This window comes from Dermacentor variabilis, chromosome 3, assembly GCF_050947875.1.
Source record: "Dermacentor variabilis isolate Ectoservices chromosome 3, ASM5094787v1, whole genome shotgun sequence".
NCBI classification, from domain to species: Eukaryota; Metazoa; Arthropoda; class Arachnida; order Ixodida; family Ixodidae; genus Dermacentor; species Dermacentor variabilis.
Genome location: NC_134570.1, coordinates 200,280,923 through 200,302,268, shown reverse-complemented (window position 1 = coordinate 200,302,268; position 21,346 = coordinate 200,280,923). Strand labels below are relative to the sequence as shown.

The 21,346-nt window shown below is 46.4% G+C and overlaps 1 protein-coding gene across 2 annotated transcripts in view; it reads right to left on the bottom strand.

Annotated features, from left to right (window-relative positions):
- LOC142576592 (uncharacterized) overlaps positions 1–19,393 on the bottom strand; it is a 130,230-nt gene extending 110,837 nt beyond the window's left edge. The window contains exon 1 of one of the 2 annotated variants that reach the window (XM_075686785.1): positions 19,304–19,393. The gene's annotated coding sequence lies outside the window, so the exon portion shown is untranslated. The remainder of the gene's footprint in view (positions 1–19,303) is intronic. The other variant, XM_075686786.1, reaches the window with a different exon arrangement.
- Between the last annotated feature and the right edge of the window lie 1,953 nt (positions 19,394–21,346).

Here is a 21,346-nt window from a genome sequence, read left to right as displayed (position 1 = left end):
AATAACACAAAAGAGGCAGTGCCTTGCAATTTGAGGCCCGAGCTGGATGCCTGAGGAGAAAAATATCAAGTATAAAATATTTGCAACAGCATAAGGCATGTCTCCTTCAGCAAAAGTCCGGAAATGACTCGGCACATCGTAATAGAATGCTGAAATGCCAGAATACCCAGCAGTACACGTAGGACGCTTCCTAATTTCAGAAGCGCTGGGAATCGAATAGAATTGAAGCATTTACTGATGAACAGTCCAGATAAGCAACAGGGGTCTAGAGTGTCTCATAAAAAAAAGCAGTGAACAGCTTTTAATAAATAGAGTCGTTAGAGGCATAGGTAACGAACGGCACAATGCGAATATAGTGGTTTTGATAAAGAAGGAAAATATCAAGGAAATGTAGGTAACAAGCTAGTCTGTGATAGATTTAGTAAAACATCATTAAATCAACTAGGCTAGGCGACTATATGTTGTAGTGCTACTTTGAAAGAGATGCAGGTAAAATTATTGTCATCTTCCCCCCATGTCTTCTCTTACTGACGCCAACAAAATAAACCGAATAGCAAGGACTATTTGCATCATAAGCGATTATTTCATAACGCTTTGCTTGTGCTGTCAGCATATATATTGCACGCACTACATGCTTAGGATTTTCAGTTGATTTTGATCATGAGTTGGTAAAGTAGACGAAGCAATGATGCACTTCTTCTTGAGCATCATTGCAACTGGAATGCTTTATTAATGAAAGAAGAATTTGCGATCATTGATGTCGGCCTAGCAACAACAAAAACAATATCTACGAATGAGATATATTGTAATATTCTCTGCGTTAGATTACGCTCATTAGCAGTGCACAGGTGCACGACAACTACGGCAAGCACGCTCATGCAGTTTTTGCTTTGCCTTGGTTACACATCATTAGGTTTCGACAAGTTTCTTCTGGAAGCTCTGGCCGGAATTTTTTCTGCATTGGTTCTGCCCATGCACGAGGCGACCTCGGCTGAAGACTCTTTCAATTAAGGGGCCGCACGGATGTTGATGTTGCAATATTGGAACACCTTGCGGTACCTAATGACGCCAGAGCACTACCTCGACCTGCTCCCCTGGGCTGTCCATTAGGCGCGGCGCTGTGGTGTTGCTAGCACTTGTAGACGGTGGTCAGAGCAAGGACGGCACAAACAAATGAACGAACAAAGAAACAAGCCAACAAATAAACAAACAAAGAACGCTTGCGAGCTATTCTGTCTATAGAGAGGTGCATGAGCCCACAAGGCCAAATATCTCTGTTGCCACCTGCGAACTTCATTTCTGGCCATCGCAAATACACAGTGTCCTGGCTAAGATCAAATTTCACCTTCAGACGTACGCCATTCAGGACAGCAAATATTCTTTGGAGTATTTGATAACGTACATTAGCTCATTAAACATATTTAAAAATTTGTAGTATGCCGAAGCCTACTACTGACACAACACCTTTGCTGCCGTATTCATGTGTTGTTCCCCAATCGATTTAAAGCTTGACCTACGTTAGCTGGGACAGTTCTACGCATACCGCTTCCTACGTTCCATGTGACATATAAACCTTTTCTTAAAACGTGCATTCCAGTTACGGCTCTTGCCGCTTGTGCAAGCGTATCTGGCACTGCTCCCGGTCTTTACGCCTTTTTAATTAATAAATCCGTCGGCCATTTGGCCTTTTTCGCCATGAACCACCAATACACAGACAACTCCGCTATTTCAGATGGAAGAGGCGACCATGTTTGTTCGTTCAATAATGTGGACCTGGAAGCCTGTCTATGCTTCCAAATTTCTAGCTGGTAAAGAATTACAATGCTCTTAAATTGCCCGCGGAGGTTGAATCCCGCAGGGGAGTACTGAATACGAAGGTAACAAAAGGCGAAGGGCTCCATCTGTCGGCTACCTTCATCTCGTGCCACGTCTTTCGCGCTACAGTACAGCAATTTCAGTTAGTACTAACTATCTCATATTCCTCTTATGCCAAGAGTGAAGCTCAGATAATAAAGATCAGTGTGCGAGCAGAAGCAGCAGCATAGAGCAGAAGGCAACCAAAGTATTTCCAATGACGACAGCCAATGCTGACGAAGTTACTTCTGAATGCTCATTGATTGGGAACTAAAACTAGCTTAGAATCTAAAATGAAAGTCTTGAGACTAGGTGAGCAGTACTGCGTTACCACTTTTGACTGGATTCAGTTGCCAGTTGAAAACAATGAATGTTTCGGAGACGGCGCGTGGTTCGACGTGCAGTTTCTACGACCTACAATGCGGTCGCTACCTTCCGCCACGTGCAGTCGAACACACGATCCGAGGTGCGCAAGAAGGAAGCCGTACTTAACATTCATGTTTGTGTTTTAAAGAATAGCGAAAGTGGAGCAGGGCTGTGCGTCCATATGAATAGGAATTCATTGGAGACTCTGGGTGGGTCATCGAAACTCCCGTTTTCTCTCTCCCTCTTTCTGCTCACTCTCCTGAATAAAAACTTCGTTTTTCTTTTGCTATCAGGGGGGTAGTTTCGCGGAGCTATGATTTTTTTTCTTCACACTGTGAAACGCAAGCAGCAACAGCCACACAAATTATTTCTCGCTAAATACTTTTTTGCGGACGAGTTGGTTCGTACTTCAATAATAAATGCGCTGCGCAACGTGCACAAGAAAAGAAAAAGAGTACAATACAGATCGGAGACTACCACCTCTATTTCATGAAACGACAGAAAGCCTTCCTGCAGCACTTGAACGCGTCCTGTAGAAGGGCCCGAAGTGCAGCTACCAGTCAGCTTTCCCGCGTCCTGCTCAGTTGTCTCATGCGCGATGGGTGGGACTATGTGCGCAGGAACCGGATCAGCAAAGAGTCATGGGTGATGGTGTGGAATGCCTAATGCCAACATTGAGAGAGAAGGCAGTTCCCAGGCCTCCTGTTGCTTTTGCCGTCAACGCACTTAAGAATGGAAAATTTATGGTGCTTATGTCGGGTAAGGAGGAAGGCTTCGTTGTCTAGCCAGGAGAACAGTTTCAGGATAAAGTGTTAGAGAGTACTGTGGGGAAATTTCAAGCCTGTTCAGTTTTATCCAAAGAAGTACAAAAAGGGCTACAAAGTTATTGAAAGAACTGAAGCTGGACGCTCTCAACAAGATCATGGCAAACATAGAAGATGGGTCGCTCCATTCATTTTTCACCAGCAAGACTCACAAGTTCAGATACCCGCTTCGCCTAATTGTGTCCGAGAAGGACAGCTGGCAAAGAATGAAGCCGTGATACGTGCAGGGTATACTAAGTTGCATTGCCATCCATGACCATATTTAGGCGCGAAGTCTTTTTGAAGTAGGGAACTCGACGTGCGTTAACAATTTCATCAATTCACGTAGAAAATATATTTTATTCAATAAGACATGATACTCCTTTCGGAAGAACCCGGGAAGCAATCGGCGTATTTGGGGAGCTTAATTTCAAAAATAAGATTTGCATCTTCGCCAACAGCTTGTTGGAACTTCTGAAGTTCCATCAAGAAACAACAGTGATCAGACACCCGGGCAGCTTCCAAGTCCAGAAAGCGGATATATGTACCGTTACTCTGTGGCACCAGTCGTGAGTGACATTTTCCTCGCAGCCTTCCACAAGCACCTGAGAGAGGACCTACCCAAGTTGAACGCTGCGGCCACTTTAAGTTATGTCGATGACTACTTAGTTGTTCTCGAACAGATTCCAGATGACGACAGTGTGGGGAACTTTGAAAGATGTTCTGTATGACTTCATCAGGCATTCATGTGTCCTGAATTTTACATGCCAACGGTCTTTAGAGAACAAAATTCAGTTATTGGACTTGCGGACTCAATTGAGCGAGAAGCATATCGGTTGGACGTATAACCTGAGAACCGGGTCGTGGGATCGAATCCCGGCCTTGGCAGCCGCAATTTCGAAGGGTGCGAAATGCGAAAACACTCGTGTACGTAGATTGAGGTGCGCCTTAAAGAACCCCAGCTGGTAAAAATTTCCGGACTCCTCCACTACGACGTGCCTCATAATCAGATCGTGGTTTCGGCACGTAAAACCCCATAATTTAAATTAATTTTTTAATAACCTAAGAACTAAAAAAGGCCTCATATCTTATGAAAGTGCACACAGTAAGCTCGTAAAAAGGAGTATGTTCTGTCAACCTGCGCAGCGGCCCTCAAAAAGTCCTGTCCGCACCAGATGCAGCAGAGCGTAAATACCCAGGTGGAATGTCAGTGTGGAGCCGGTTATCTCTCACAGATTAATGCATCTGAGAGTCTGCTTCAAAAGTACAAGTAACGCAGCCGTAAGGTGAAGTAAAGGGAGACGCATGCAGTTCAAGTTATCCCGTACATGCACAATAACGCCCACAATGTCAGCAAGGTCGCGAGCAGATACCGTGTGAAGATAGTGTTTGCAATGCCTTGAGAGCTAGGACGGATGTTCAAACAGAAAAAGTTTGCGTGCACCAACTAGCATGCAACATTTCTCACGAATTGTATCTCCGCTGTAGTTTACCGTATTCCTTTCTCTTGTGGGAGATGTGCATCGGTTAAACGGGGCGTTGCATTAATGACCGCAGGTGAGAGGGCAGTCCGGCTGTAAGGAGTAAGAATTTAGATTTTCGTTGCCAGAGTTGTGGCTGCTAAGTGGTGTTCAATCAAATTGTGGTCATGGCAAAAGCACGTGATAAGACAGGAAGGGGAAATGATTGAAGCTTTGTTCATCAGACACTACACGGACAGGTGTCTAAGCACACCTTCGATGTTACTGTAAGAGAATGAAGCTGCTTTTGTCGTTGGTCATATATGAGTTTCAAAGTTTTTGCATTCCATTGGTCAAGCCGTTTGCATCATCATGTGCTTCTCTGTTGTTACTGGCGTCGGTTATTTTTACTTCGCATGTGCCTCTCGTAAACTGTGTTTTGTTAGTCTTCTTGTGTTTACTGTTTATCTGTTGTTTTTGTTAGTTTTTTTTCCCACTTCAGTCTTTTTTTTTTGGTTTCGCTGCTCACCCATTTTTAATAGGGTCTTAAGGGCGAACTTGCCCCGGTCACATTATTCTTTTTTTCCGCTAGTTAAAGATATTGTACAGAGTTCGTGTTGGTGCTAGCAGTTTGATTGTCGAGTTTTTGGCGCATCGGGGTGCCGCAGCTGATTAGGTTGCTTACATGAAGGCTTTCCGTCGTTTCATCAAATAATGTTGTTAGTCTGCGCTCTGCCCTGTCCTGTCTTTTTTGTGTGTGCATCTTGCGCAGCAGGTTTATAATCCACCTTTCTCACATTTATTCCGCACATTTGGTGCCTCCAAATTCTCGTTCACGTGACTTACGCGACACCATCTAAAGTAACTGTGCGGCACGTCCGCATTTCAATATGCCGCATGAAGAAACAAATGTGAAAACAAAACAGGAAAACTCCTCGAACGTAATTTTGCTATGCAGAAGGTACACGTTTCGTGAAAGCCAAACCAGCACACTCAAAGGATGACGGAAGATGTGCCCTTGTGCCCTTCGGTGTCACTGCCCGATCTCAGAGGCCGTACATTATGATTCTTTGCTTGTGGGAAAGGTAGCGCAACAATTGAGCGACTCGCTTCTGATCGCTGCCGCGAGAAATGGGTCTTGCGCCCATTCGAGCAGTTGCCACGCGTTGATGCCGCTTCTCGTAAATCGTGCTCGCGGCAGCCTCTCTCGCGTGTCGCGCGCGTTTTTGTCGCTAGTACGGACTTACCTTAATGATATCGCATTAAAGAACAGAGCAGCGGCTTAGCTAGACGCAAACTGAAAGCGTTCTTCACTAACGTGGACACGTAATGATGCTGGTGGGTAGAAGAAACAACGGGAATTACTGTCGGCGCTCGCGACACCAACGGGCCTGTCAGAAGCAGCCAACGTCGGATTGAGCTAAAGATACAGGCCCTGCCTGCGCTTCTCAAACGCCCCTCCGTGCTGCTGCAAAAGCAGTGGCGGTGCATTTGCAAGCGACGTATCCTGTTGCCAAGTTATTTGCAGGCGAAGTTCTAAAACAGGAGGCGTCACGGCGCGGCTTTCGCTGGGGAGCAGTGCTCGAAATATTGCCAGGCTTTGTCGGGGCGCTTTCCTTATTGGTGCGTCGAAAAGCGTTCACCTGAACGAGGCTCCGCAGACAGAACTGCCATTCGTTGCAGAGCGAGATTTGGGCATCCTTCTATTAGGCTGTCTTTCCGCGAAGAAAGGCACGAAGCACAACTCAGCAGCAAGATTGCGAGCGAAACAATTCGCTTCTCAGAGGCGGCAGCGCGGCCGCTTCCATAGCAAACCGCGCTACAGCATGCGTGTCGAAATGCTATGGTGGCAGGGATCGTGGCGGTGTCATAAGTGATGACGCCACAAGTGTCGCGCTTACCCCAACGGAAGCCGGGTCATGTGCTTTTCTTTTCCTAGTTTACTGCAAAACCGATGATCATGCTCACGAGATTGGGCGACGCCACGCTAGCTTCTCGAGGGCAATACTGGACCCCTATATATATGCATATGGTAGGCAAAGAGGAATTCTTCAGGCTACCTTTCATACGTAAAGAACTTGAGTGGTGCTACAAGGTAAACAGGACAAGTATTTAATTTGCCATTTTATTTAACTGCCATTTTATTTAAAATGGCAGTTCGGCCCTGGTAGTGAAGACACCAGACCGGGTGCCCGGTCGTTCTCAGATACATCAAACCGAGAGGGACAGTCGTGACAGTGATTGATTTTCGGCGCTTTGGGAGATTTACAGCTGCCTTTGGCAGCTATGCAGGGCAAGAGGAAGGCGGAGTCCCATGTATGTAGAGAAAGGAGGTCAGTGAGAAAAAAAAGAAAAAAGAAAAAAAAAGCACACAGGAGGAGGGAGACGTAACTCGGAGAGTGAGGTAGTGGGAAGTAGCGGCAGCTAGGTTCCCGTTGACCCGAGGCAAGGAGGGAGAAAACGGTCGTTGCGCAGCACCACTGCGCGTGCTGCCGTTGTAGCGGGAGAGAGGGCAAGTTGAATCGGGCGGCGGGGGGCACAATAGAGAAGGGGCCCAGAAGGAAGACAGAAGAGCGGCAACATCAAGTCAGCTCGTGCGTATTCCAAGAAGGGGCAATAGCTCACTCAGAATGACCACTTGAGTGGCAGGGCGCAGGAAACTGAATTTATTGGTTTTCCGCTCGTCCCCTTCAGGCGCATGCGGAGGGACGAGCAAGCAGTGAATAGGCCAGCGTCTCAATTTTAGAGTACAGAACATGTATTCGCGTTGCCCATGCACTCTCACGGCATATCCCGGAGGCACGTCAGCCTCCCCGGACTCTCATTAATTCCTTTAGCGTACGCATCTGAAAACGGCCGGGCACCCGGTCTGGTGTCTTCACTACCAGGGCCGAACTGCCATTTTTTTGTAAACCCTGATGAAGATCGGTCCACTGAACGAAACTGTTGAAATTAAATACTTTGTTCTGTTTACCTTGTAGCACCACTCAAGTTCTCCCTATATATATATATATATATATATATATATATATATATATATATATATATTCCACGTCACCCTCATTTCTAATACCACAAGTTTGATGCGACCGCAGTTAGCAGCTGGCAACAGTCATTCAAATTAAATTCCGTGGTTTTGCGTGCCGTCACCACGGAGTGATTAAGATGCACGTAGTAGTGGGCGAATTTGGTTTAATTTTGGCCACCTTGGGCTCGTTGATTGTCGTTGAAATGTAAGTGCATGAGTGTTTTTGCAGCTGCCTGTGGTAAAAATTCGGCCAATTTTGCCGTTAATCGAACCCGAGACCTTGTCCTTAGCCACGCAACGCTACAGCCCCTATAAGCCACCTTGGCGGTGGAAGCGGGCAATGCTATGTCTGTCGGCCTTTTTGGTTGCGCCATCATCCATGGTGGATTGGTGGTGCGATGTGAGTGGCATACACAGGACTCAGCAAGGTGCGACAAGCACAAATATTTCACCGTGCATTTCAGGGAAAGTCCTCAAATATCATCAAGCGCCATGGAAATTCAGCAACTAGAGCAATCCGTCGACCTTCTACGCCGTCGTCTTCAAGTACTTGTCATCAGAGCAGCTTCTTATGATATGCTCAGTTTTCCTCTGTTATGCATTGGTTGCTTTGAATGGACTGAGGCCGACAGTGCCTAGGTTACCTCATTTATATATGCTATACTACCAAATATGAAAAAAAAATCATAAGCTCCGCCCTTACAATAAAACAAATGGAAATAAAGATTCGCCAACCAGTGGCCATCCTTATGTCAGAGTGCATCTGGCAGCCCAGTAGCGAATCAATGCCTTATCACGGAGCGTGGAATCTGGTTCATTCACGCGGGCATCTGTGAGCCACGTCGAGGCTGAGAAGGGCGGTGTCACTGCTTGCACTTCGGTGGACACGGCCGGCAGGGTCGCCTGCAGGGGATAGCGATGCTGTGTGTATCGCACAAACAAATAATTCTCGAAGAGAAGGCGTTCACCACTGTGACAGCTCGCACATGTTTCATCATGAGTTCAGAGTGGTCTCTAAACGTAATATAAAAAGGTACATTAAAAGGCTTTGTAGCGCCAGGACATCGACGTGATCGCCTTAGGAAAGAAGACAAGGTCAGGCGAGGTCAAGAGCGACGTGGGAGCTTAGCTGGCGCTGTAGACAGAAAAAATTAAAGTTGGTTGAGTTTGCGTTCCGGTGCTGGAACAACATCGCGTTGACTCTTTCTCTCTCTCTCTCTCTCGCTCTCTCTCTGTCTCTCTCGTGTGCTCTACAATTGGTTATCGCGGACTTCTGGGTGAACGCAGAACTTGTGCCTGGTAACAACGAGCTGCACAAAAAGGATGTGGAGCCATGTCGAACACCGACAACGAACGCCAGCAAGCCTTGACCAACCCGGAAGCCACTGAGCCCGCTTAAACCGCTGCGGTTGTCACGAACATCCTCCGCGTGCCAGAATTTCGGGAGCAAAACTTGGCGACGTGGTTCATCAAAGCAGAGGCCAATTTCAAGCTCTCGCGAATAACCTCGCAGACCCGCAAGTACCTCCTTCTGGTTGATGTGCTTTCTGCTGCCGTCATCGACAAGATTGCCGAACTTCTTTCGTTCGCGCACACCCTCCCAGCGTCGATTTACGATGCAATCAAGGCCGCTATACTGGATCGTGCAGCTACGTCAGAACGCTAACGAATACAGCATCTACTCTCATTCGAACAACTACGCAATCATCGCGTAAGCCAGTTATTGCACCGAGTGCTTAACCTTCTCGGCCCACGCGCTTCCACCACCGACAACGTCCTTGGACATGAGCTATCTCTTCAGCGCTTGCCCACCCAAACCAACACGGCCACTGCTTCAACCCTGGATCTGTCGCAGCTCACTGCACTGGTCGACAAGGTGATTGAAATTGTCCATTCAATGCTTGGTGTTTGCAGCTATGATGGCGGCATCAGCGTCGCACACTGCGCATTATTTACCTCCAAACCGGCCAGAGACAGCACCGAGAACATTCCCCGTCGCAGAGCTGTGCGATAGACTGTACCAGGTCCTGGTTGCGACTACTCGTAGCAACGTTTCTTCTCGTCCCTCTCGTAATCGCCGTTCTCCATCTCGTGAACGCGGTGCATCCAGCGAGCTCCGGCGCTAGAGTGAAGCGGATCATCCAGGCACTGGGCCGCAAGCATGTCGCTTCGTTCTTGTTTGCACTTGGTAGAGAAGCCGTCCGACCGAACGCTAACGGCGACGAGCGGTTACGGCGCCACCCAAAGTCGTCTCTTCTATGTCATCGATAAGGTCACTGCGTAACACTTCCTGATCCACACGGATGCAAAGGTCAGCGATCTACCTGCTACACGAGCCGATCACACAGCTGCTCCCAGTCTGTACTTGCAAGCCGTGAATGAAACTCGAATTGCGGTATTTCGACAGAACTCGTTCACAATTAACCTGGGCCTGCGAAGAGCGTTCCTAGGGTTGGTCATGGTTGCCGACATTAGTTCTGCTATTATCGGTGCTAATTTCCTTACCGATCATGGCCTCATTGTGCATATCAAACGACAACGTCTCCTGGACGCGACAACCTATCTCTCTGTGCAAGGCATTGCTCCACCGGAAACCACAAATTTAGAGCTCTCTTGCGTTATGGTTTCCAAAGGACTCTTCGTGGCTTTGTTACGAGAATTTTCCGAACTCAACGCATCGCCCAACTGCAAAAATCCCGTCTGCTACGACGTGCGAACCCACATCATCACGTTCGGACCTCTTGCATTCTTGCGGCCACGTCGACTAGCTCCTGACAAGCTCAAGTTTGCACGTGCAGAGTTCGATCACACGTTGAAATTTCGCATTATCTGGGCGTCCTGCAGTAACTGGCAACTCCACTCCACATGGTGCCAAAGAAATTGGGTGAATGGAGGCCATGTGAAGATTACAGATGTCTCAATGCTAAGATTACTTCGGATCGGTACCCTTTGCCAAACATACAAGATTTCCCCGTCGCTGTGCACGACACCAATGTCTTCGTAAAGTTATTGCCCGCGCCTAACACCAACTTCCTGTGGCTGAGCAAGACATACCTAAGACGGCCATTAGAACGCCATTAATAGTGTCGTTAATTAATAACCCTAATAAGTCAACCCGATTATCTTACTCTGGTATGAGTTCTGAACGCGTGGGATTGCTGACATATTATAATTGTTCTTGCTGGTTCGAACGCCCAACCGGATGCTGTATCGGATGTGCAGTATACTGTTGCATTTGATAATGGTATCCTGTGTCGTTAATGCTGAGAAAGTGAAGAAAGCTGTTCTGCGGGCTGCCAATTATCCGAAGGCATTATAAAATGAGATACGACAAGCTACCGGCTACGCTATAGGGGGCAACGTTCCTGGTTTAGTTAAACCATCAGTCACAGCATCACATCCCTCAATCCTGATGTTTTGTTGATCAGTGCTGTGCATGACGTCAAGACGAACGTCTTTTCTTCAATTTATTCACATAGGGTTACTAATGAAACTGTAAGCCACACACGCCTATAGCATTAAAAAACATACAGGACGCGAAAAGGTTGCATTAGAAGCAGTGCAACATATTTGACAGACTCATCCATTAACCAGAATAGAAGTCCTTATATACGCGTATAATAAGAAAAGCTATAGGGAGAGTACACTGTTTGCATTTGCTTCCGTAGATACGAGCGGTAAAGAAAATTCTTTTTCCGGTATAAGTGCGGCTTTTAATCATGTCCTCCAAAACTTGTAGAGCCTTCATTCTAGTTTGATTGCTATATATCTAGCCACAGAAAATGCCTTACATACGTTAGGATAACATACGTTAGGATAACACTAACGCATACTTTTGTAGAGCAAATGTAATTTTCGCTCCGAAAGCTTTAAATAAGCATGCCGCAAGAGGAACATTACGAGGCATGAAACCGTTATTCATGACAGACCGATTCAATGAATTCGTTGTATGTGTGGGATCACAGTAAATGTCCATGGAAAAAGAATGCGTGTAGCGAAGTCTAGGCATATATTGTTCCGATGGTGAATACACTTACAATCTGTGCCCGATTGGAGCAGGCGAAAAGTAAATCATGAACGGAAACAACAATAAAAGCGATAAGCATGTTTTGCTTCGCTTTTACATTTGAGCCTATGCTGGCGAGCTCGCGCTACGAAGCACTAACTCCCATCCGTAACCCACGACAGCCACAGAACGTAGAGTCGTTAGCAAAATGGCGACTATGCCCCGCAGTCACTGTTAATCACGAGAAATGCACCCCTGCTTGTAGCGCAGTGCGTGCGTAGTGTAATTCATGCCACGTAGAATGTTTTACCGCGATTTTAGTGCGCATTTCTCGACCATTGTTTTATGATCCGTCCATTTCTGGTTTTATTTTTGGCAGGGAACGGCATTCAGACAGGCCAAGCTACAATGAACTCCCATTCGGTGAACGAAAACCCTAAACTATGCAAAAATTGAAAAGAAGCATTGCCAAGAATTTATTTCTCAAATTGCGAAAGCCACTTTCCTTGCATTTTTTTTCGCTGTATCCTCTGGGAAAAGGGGTGTGGGGAGACCATCTAATCAAAATAAGTAGTTGAGCAGCAGCAGAGGTCCTTACCGAGTGGCTTTGTTGTTTGAAAAGCGTGCATAAAGCAAAGTTTGGAAGGAGTTCTATACCGTTCGCTTGCACAGAACAAAGAGAAAAATAAACAGCCCTGTCCCGACGGATCTACATATAGTTTTGTTCCCTTGTTTTTAATCAGCGGCTCATATAAGATGTAAACGTTTCAGTGCCCCCGAGGGAGTGCTATGGGAACGCTGGATTGCAAGATCCACCTCTAGCAGTAAAATATAATACATCGCTGACTCCTTGACCAGAAGTTCGGGTGCGTCCTACGTCTTATTACTACCGAGGGACACTCTCAACAACAAAACTTTTCTTGCTACTTATTGCGCTGTCGCTGTAAAGTATGCTACGAACTCTGTTGCGTTCTGTTTGCGCAATATCTCCGCCGAGATCCAGTTGGTACACGAGATCGTGGGCACTAATATAACAATTTGGACGGAGGCTCTTCGCGAAATCGCCGAAACATGTTTCACCGGTGGCACCTTAGCTTCCCTTGCGGAAACTCTCACGTTTTCTTTGATGCAGTGGCAACTGCATCTTCTTTGGGTGGTTACTTAGGTGCACATGAGCATCATTGGCCTTTATTTCGAAACTGTATGAGAAACATATAAGCGAAGCTTCTCTACCTACTCTTTGCGCGCTGCAAATAAAACGAAATAAAAAAACGAAATTCGGTCACGGTTTGCCAGGGACAGCAGCAACCGAGTAACGCATATTCTGTATCAATTTCAAACAATAAATACCAATAAATATCTCGCATTCATAATATGATTTAAAAACTCTTCATGTTTAGAAGCGCTTGGATTTAAAGTGGGCGAAAGCATCAACCGGTCAGTAGTCGAGATAAGTGAAACACGTTTAGAGTATTGGAGGAAAAAAAGCAGAGAAGAGTTTGACATATGACCAGATCTTTTAGAGGCATAGGTAGCGTGCGGTAGAAGGTAGATAGAGAAGTTTTTAGGAAGAGAAAGAAAAGAACATAAGGAGATGCATACTAAGCTGCTAGAGAAAAACGCATATGCACAGCATACCTGATTGACACAATCACGCTAGGTCAATATCTGTCAATTCCCCGTTTTAAAGGGCATGCCAATAAATCATTATGACCATGATTAATCATCATTTTCGAAGATGCTTCTCTAAAACAATTTGGAAATAATGCAGTTCTGAACTATTTACATTGTCGATTAGTTTGTTGCTCTAGATTGCATCACGACTGTCTTAACCAGAAAGTATTCTACGTGAAGCCCACGGCGACGCCGTGGCCAAAGCCATGGTCTCTATCTCACATTGCCCATAAGAAGAAACAGTTTTGTAAAACCCACACGCTGCTTGAGTTTTATTGCTGCTCGAATAACTTCTCCGCCAAGTATCAGCAGTACCAACAGTACCAGACAAGTATCACCAGTGAAACGTGAAAAGTATTTGTGTGAATAGGGAAAAAGGACGAACGTCCCTCTATGACGCTTCTTGTAAGCCCTGAGGGTAATAACAAATAAATAAATAAATAAACGTGCATGTGGCGTGTAGGCTAAGTGGGTTGCATATGTGTCCGCTTGCATACAGAGAGAGAGATAGAAATAATGCAGAGAAAGGCATGGACGTTAACCAGAGGTAGTTCCGGTTGGCTGCCCTGCGCAGGGGGAAGGGTTAAGGGGAATAAAAAGAGAAACAGAGTGGAAGGGAGAGATAGAAAGAAAGAGAGACAAGCACAAACAAAGCGCGTACACTACAGAGCGGTAGGGGGCGGCATTCTTAGAGTCTGTCGTGAAGCCCCGTAGACCGCAGGAACCTTATTAACGCGAGTAAGGCCTTCAACGCAGATGTTCTTTCGGAGCATTGGCCTAAAGCTTTTAGTTTTGATAGTGGACGATTGTCCAATTGGTCCAGTACTCTGCAAATCACTTGTCTCTGAGCACTATATCGCGGGCAGACAGAAAATATGTGTGAGCGTCTCGTCGATGTTGCATGTGCCGCACGTGGTGCGGTTGGCCATACCAATAACGACAGCATATGAGTTCGTAAAGGCAACGCCTAGCCACAGACGGTAGAGCATGGTCTGTTGACGTCGTGGTAACCCACGCGGGAGGTGCATCCGTATATCCCTAGACCACGAACGCAACCGACACATGGTGAAAGCATTCGAGTCCCACAAGGGCAAAGTACACTCACGGGACATCAATCGCAGCCCAGCCGCAGCGTCTGTTCGCGAGAGCGGAATGAAGACTCGTTGACCACTTTCATGTGCAGATCGGGCGGCTTCGTCTGCGTGGCCATTTCCGCTGATGTTACAATGCCCTGGAAGCCACTGAAAGATTATGGTGTGTCCCTTGTCATGGCTTTGATGACATATGTGCCGAATTTTCGAGGCCAGTAGTTCATTGGGTCCGTGGCGCATTGGGCTTCGTATGCACTGAAGGGCTGCCTTGGAGTCACTAAAGACTGTCCATTGTTGCAGTGGCTTTTCCTTAATGAAATCGAGTGCAGCAGGGAGCGCCACGAGTTCTGCACCCGTCGATGTGGTCACACACATTGTCGCACTGGTTTTATGGGGCAAACTTGTGATATGAAAAGTTTGCCCTATTTTAATTGCTTTGCGTTTGAAGCATGCGCTCGATCGTCTGCGTCTGCGAAGTTGACGACAAAGCAACATGGGGTCCATCAAGTACATTCTGCGGCAATGTGAAACACGGCTCCAACTTACGGAAAGGAAAAAAAAGTAACCCGAGCTACAGAAAAGTCGGGCGGCTGTCGACCAGATATTTTTTTCTATTGTATATGAGTGTCTTCACATTGATTATCTTTGATAACTCAGGCCCGATTCAAAAAGCTTTGTTCGCAATTTTTGGTTCTCGTTGGCCGGCTGCCATCGCTAATAGCACAGGTGGAACGGCACAGGTCGAACAGTCATTACGAAAAACTTCGTGGTGTTAGATACGGGACCGTTTCCTGAGCCTACTTCGAGTTCACCAGACCACATCGAATCGCACCGCAGCTAATTAAGGAGCTCAGAAGCACGGATACCACATTCCTGAGGAGCCGCACGTGCAAACAAGTTGGCGGCCTCCACTTCGTGAGCCGCAGGTGGAGCTATTCACTGCTTGACTCTTCCCGAAAGTGAAGCGAGAGCCTGGCAGTGTTCCAAGTAACGTGGGTCCCAAGGCAAGACGGCTGTAATGCACCGTGAAGCCACGACCACGTCACCCCCATCCGGCTATTGTGACGGCGCATTGCAAGTCAGCAAGGCAAGACCGCAGGGAGAAGTAAGCCCTCGGACAACTGGGGACCCAGCGGCGACTCTCTTCGCCGGGTATGACACATCGCACGGGCGCCTACCATTGGCCGAAACTGACGACACTTGAGCGGGCTCGCCGATTGGCCGAAAATGGCGTCATCTGAGCGGGCTCGCCCGTTGGCCGAACATGACGTGTCTTCGAGACACCGAAGGGCTTAAAAGACGCAGACCGGGAGCAGCAGGAGAGCATTCCTAGAGCATTCCTTGATTCATCTCTCTCGAACTTCTTGCGACGGGCCGCAGCGTCCGAGTTACTGCTGGCCCGTAATGACTTTTAAAAGTGTTAATATACGCTCAATGTAAATAATGTAAATAAACCTACCAAGTGTTTCATCACGACATCCTCTTCAACTCTTACAATGGTAAGATGTTTTCTTTTATTGGGAACAGCGCAACCAATCTTGTATTTAAAGTGTCGCTGACACACCTTCTATGAACGCGCCTAGAACTTCATCTAAGCCGTATCCGCCACCTCCGGGCCACAGGCCTTCGGCCTGGCCGCGCACCCAACCTTGAACGTTGGATTCATGAACCACATAATCGTTCGCTCCTAGATTTTGTGCACGAGTCGAATTTATTCATGTACTTTTAACATCCTTTTTATTATACATTAGGGCGAGCTTTCGAATTAAAAAGAAAGAAAAAAATGTGTCGCCGTGATTACAACTGTACCTTAATTCGGCATCACACTACCTCTTAGCCTACTCGTAAGCTTAGCTGCAAGCTACCGCTCAGATGAAGAACTGGTCTTTCTTTCCATCCATTGACGAGGACAAATTTGTCTTCATCGGTGAGGCTTTCCGATGATCAAGCAGGATGAAACACACACACATGCACGCACACACATGCACACAGTCACGTGTACTTGTTTATCTTTTCCGCGTGACCGCTTGTCGCCGCCTAACAAATGTTATCGCACAGCGCAGGACGTGCCTGCATGTGTCGGAAGTTTCTGGAATCTTATGGATAGTTCCATCCGTTGTCTGTCACCGAACATTGTGTAATCTGTTTGCATGTATGCGCGACACGAATAGTGTAGAACTTCGTGGAGGACACACGGGTCCCAGCGATTACTCTGGAATATTCGACGACTGATGTATAAAAGCCGACGCGCTTGACCCGGTGATCAAATTTTCGGCGATCGCCGACTGTGTTCGCCGGTATAGTTGTGCTTTGAGGGTAGCCTATTTTTAAGGGCACAGGTTCACCAAATAAAACACTAGTTTCGCCATTCGCAGTTTTGCTGCTGTCTGCACCATGCGTTGATAATATATATGCACGTGATAATATATATATAAAGATAAAGAAGGCAGGCGGTTAACCAGAAGAGAGTTTCCGGTTTACCATCCAACACAGGTGTGGGAGAACTACCATGTTTCAGAGAAGGTGGACAGGTAGACAAGATAGAAAGAGACATGGAATCGGTTCCCCTCGAAGGCGTCCACCCAGGCCGGTGGATGACAAGAAAAGCAGTATAGCTTGCACGGCCATCTGATGCGATGGTGCGTCCAGTCGACGCTGTACAACGCTTTTCTTACGACAGAGGCCGGTCTTCCAGCAGCTTGAGCCGGACGGAAACCGAGTGTCTCGGTGCACTGAACTGGCAGCGAGGAACGAACACGCCATATTCTGTGTCAATGAACCTGCATGAGTTTCCTTTGTGGTTTCGTGATAATATTTGATGAACGGCGATTTTGTCCTTTTAAGTCAAGGATTACGAAAGTTACAGTAATTCTTAATAATTGTTGGCAACTTTGCAGCCTATACATCCTTTGACGTGCTTGTTATCAGAATCAGGAGTCTCCTCTTCGTGGGGAATGTGAAATTCTACTGTGAAATCCATTTACTGTAAGATACGTTAAGGTATATAAAATTATATTGTCAGGTTACAGAATCTCATTCCAAAATGTCAATATCATGCGCGCAGCATAGTGTCGTACTCCCGTTTAACGCTGACGACCCGGGTTTCTTACCATGCCCCTAAATCTTCGCGCTCGAGTGTTCTTGCATTTCGTCCTTATCGAAATGCGGTTGGCCCCGATCCTACGACGTCGAGCTTAGCAGCGTCGGATCAGACCGTGTGAAAGAGAGAGAGAGAGAAAATGCAATCAGAGGAAAGATAGTGAGGGCCACCAGACGAGCATACAGTTTTATACTCTCCACTGAGAGTGAGCGAAATGGGGAATAGAAAGAGAAAAAGAGAAAGTGTGTGAGAACCGAGTGCACGTGGGTGGGCGCACAGAAGCACTACAAGTGGTATCTTGAAATGGGGCTCTTCGATTACCGTACAGTAGAAGCTACCACGGTGCGTAAAATTAAGCACCTGAAAGGAAAACCCCAGTCATGCTCCCATGCTCAGCAAAGGTTATCGCGAAGGTAACAATGAGAGAACTGGAGAACGCCACTGCCTAAAGGCAATTCAAAAATTAAAATGTGGGCTTATTTCAAAGAAGAAAGTTGCCTTTTTTCCGACCATGTGAGCATCGCATGCCAACTTAATAGCAAAGGAGGGTCTCCGGAGCGACATCCGCGGAGCTGGTAATAATGTGCGTTCTGCCGCATCGATGGCAAGTTGAAGGCGACGGTACGGGCGGAAGCTGGGCTCAGGGGGGCTGGGTCCCCGACGCGAACATGTTGGCTCGGTACAGAGGGCAACGCATCGCTACGCACAATCTTTGACGGTTGTTTTCGTGTTGTTTTCAGGGTTCCTCAAATTTGTGGTTCCCAGCGACAATCTTGCGAAATTTTATTGCGCATGGATGACTTTGACTGTACCATTTTGCACGGCCTTGCATGGCTAATATGGAGATAAATTCCAAAAGGCTTCGCTTCGAATGGTAATTATTGCTTTTAATTACACGGTATACACATCTAGGCCTGTCGCCAATTATAATAGGCCTGGCACTGCTGCCAAACATATCCCTCAGCAAGCCACCATCCTGCTTCTAATTTGTTGTCAGTATAGCTTTCGCGGTCTTTGTGAGGACACTAGGTATTATATATTGGCTGCCGATACATTGCCCGGTCTATTAGCAGCAAAGTTGCTGAAGCCTTCTATCATTTACTCGCATACGCCCTGATAAGCGTTCCATTTGACCCTGTGCTTCTCGAGATCCACCGGCCTGTGTAAATGCCTATAAATGGAACGCCCTTGCTGTTTTTTTACAGCTAAGCTGTTAAGGGCTAGTTCCCCTAGGATCGTGCCTATATGTAGTCGCAAAATCCCGAGGATAGTGCAATGCCGGGCCGACCCACGGCGGAGGTGAAGCAGGCGTTAAGCACTCCCCACACGTGGGCCAATCCCGAATATAGTGCAATGCCGGCCCGATGCGTGGCGGAGGTGCAGTTCGTCATTAAAGGGCTCACATACATAGCTTCGTTGGTTATCCTTCTTCACACAGTGGAAGGACACTGAGCTTCATTTTATTCTCTCTCTTTCGCTCTGTCCCTTTCCCAGCTGCAATTTTCTCCACCCAAGTGCAGGGCTGCAAACGGGAAACTAGCATTTGGTCGACCTCCCTCCCTTTTCTGCCCCTCTCTGTTTCCACCGAACCTTTTAACGAACACCTCTAACAAATAGCTGCCCATATATTGTTGGTTCACATTTACGGCGCTTACTCCTTGCTCCGTTCGCGATCCGCGACGTGCTAAACTACGAGCGAGATCTTTGCGTCTGTCACCCCTCTATTTATTAAAGAGCACTCGTTGAAGTAAACGAAAAGCGACTAGTAAAAGCCAACTCTCAGGTTTCAGTGATTCTCGATGCAAACGTCCACCTTCTGCTGCCCACATGTGCTTTCGGACTTTAAAAATGTGTTATTTTACGTTTATTACTTTACTAAGCCCTTCTAATTAACCAAAGTTGTAGAAATTGCGCAACGTACTTACGAGGTACCAGTATCAGGGGCAAGAGAGAGCGATCTGGGGCAAGGTCCGTTCGCGTCTGTCATTAGTTTTATTGCTCAGAACCTACGTATATTACATCGCAAATGAAACAAATATCAACGATAAGCCTTAAAAGGCTTCTCTTGAAACGTTACATTAATAAAGTACTTTTCACTCCTCCAATGCACATCAAAGGGCACCGTGTGCGTGTACAAAATTCATGCGCTATTCATTCGGCAGAGGAGCGTTTAACGCCTCCAAAGCGCGCGCTTTCAAAGCGCAGCAGGTCTCGTTTCAAAGGCGCTCGTTTATGGTGCGACATGTGTGAATTGTTGGCTGTAGAATAGCTCTTTGTATAAGCATCACGACTAACAGGTCGGCGAGCTCACGCTGCCCTTGGGAAACTAAATAGGGCACACTCAAAAGTCGATATCACAATTCTTCCGAATTTAAAACTCGTTCCCATTGTTTGATGTTACTGCGTTGACCGGGCGTCTTGCTTGAACTTTTTACAAAGTGCTTTGACTCATTTTGTCTACTTGCGTTGTTGTTAAGCGGAGACCTCGAGCTTAATCCGGGCCCAGGGATAGCAGAGCAACTCGAAGAAATTCTCGAAAAACAAAAGGCTTCTCCATGTGAACTAAAGACTATCGAAACCAAGCTAGACTCACACATTTCCGTGACACACAAGAGCCTGGCTTCTATCAACAGTAAACTGGAGGCGTTCTCGAAGGCAGTTTAAAGGATGCAAGCCTGCGAGCAATCGCTTTCAGAGTGACATACAGAGATGGTTTTTTCACTAAGAACAAAGGTGGACTACATTGAAAATATTTCTCGACAAAACGATCTGCTCGTTTATGGCATGCCGAAGTATGAAGCTGAGATGGTAAATAGTCTTAAGTAACATGTTCGAATGGGAATTCTTGAACGCAAACTTTGAAATATAAGTACAGAGCCTAGAACGGAACCTAATTCTTACCGATTATATTAATTTGCCTGCCATCGCTTGGGATAACCCGTCTTATAGCCTGTATGCCTCATGTGATATTATTTTAGATCTGATGTTTTTTTTTAACCTAAGTAAGCTGTTCATGGGGGATGCCCCAAAGAGCCGTCTGTATTGGGCCACTTCTTTGTTAGCCAAGCCTTTTTTGATGAAGTGCTTAGCGTCGAAGCTGAAATCTCGCACCGTCGTCTGTTGTTCTTCGGTTGTGCTTCGTCTGTTATTTTCGGTATGCGTCTGTTTAAAATGATCAAGGACTACGCACGTGCTGACGATAATGCGATTACCACCTCTTTACAAACACAGTTAGAAAACTCTTGCAGCAATGGCCCTCATAACTTATGGCACCAGTTTAGGGATACAGTGCAGTGCAACATTGAACATTTAGTTCCCCATAGGGAGATTGGTATTAATCGCCACAATCCTTGGATAACACGCGAAATTATTCAAATAAAACAGCAACGTAGGAAAAAAAAATGCCTTGTCTTCAGCAGTTCCAGGTAATAAACATGAACGTGCCTAAATGTTAACGAAGTCCCGTTGTTTTGGCACGACACTTCCCAAATTTATCAGAACTAATCCCCATAAATTTTGGAATTTTCTCGGCCACCAGAGCGATCAGCTGGCCAAACTTCGAATGAGTAGTAAGGTTATAACGAACTCTATTATCACAGCGCGAGGTATTGTATATTGAAAGCGTGCTCCATACAGAGTGGGCAACCACAGCTAGAATTCCTGTTAAAAATCCTTGTGAAGTACCAACTAATTCTTCGAATTGTGTTCTGTCTATACTGCGCAAACGTACGCGTAAGGTTCTTGATAAAGATCTTTCAAGTTTCCTTATTTTCGGGCGATGTACTGAAAGAGGGCTCGCGTTGTGCCAATTCATCAAAAAAAAAAAAGGAGCAGGGCAACCATTTCTAATTATTGATGAATCTGAATCACATCCTCTTGTTACAATTTGCTTGAACACGTAGGTTCTGGCTATCTTAACTCCTGTCTTGCTGAAAATAACAATTTGTCACCTGTGCAGCATGGC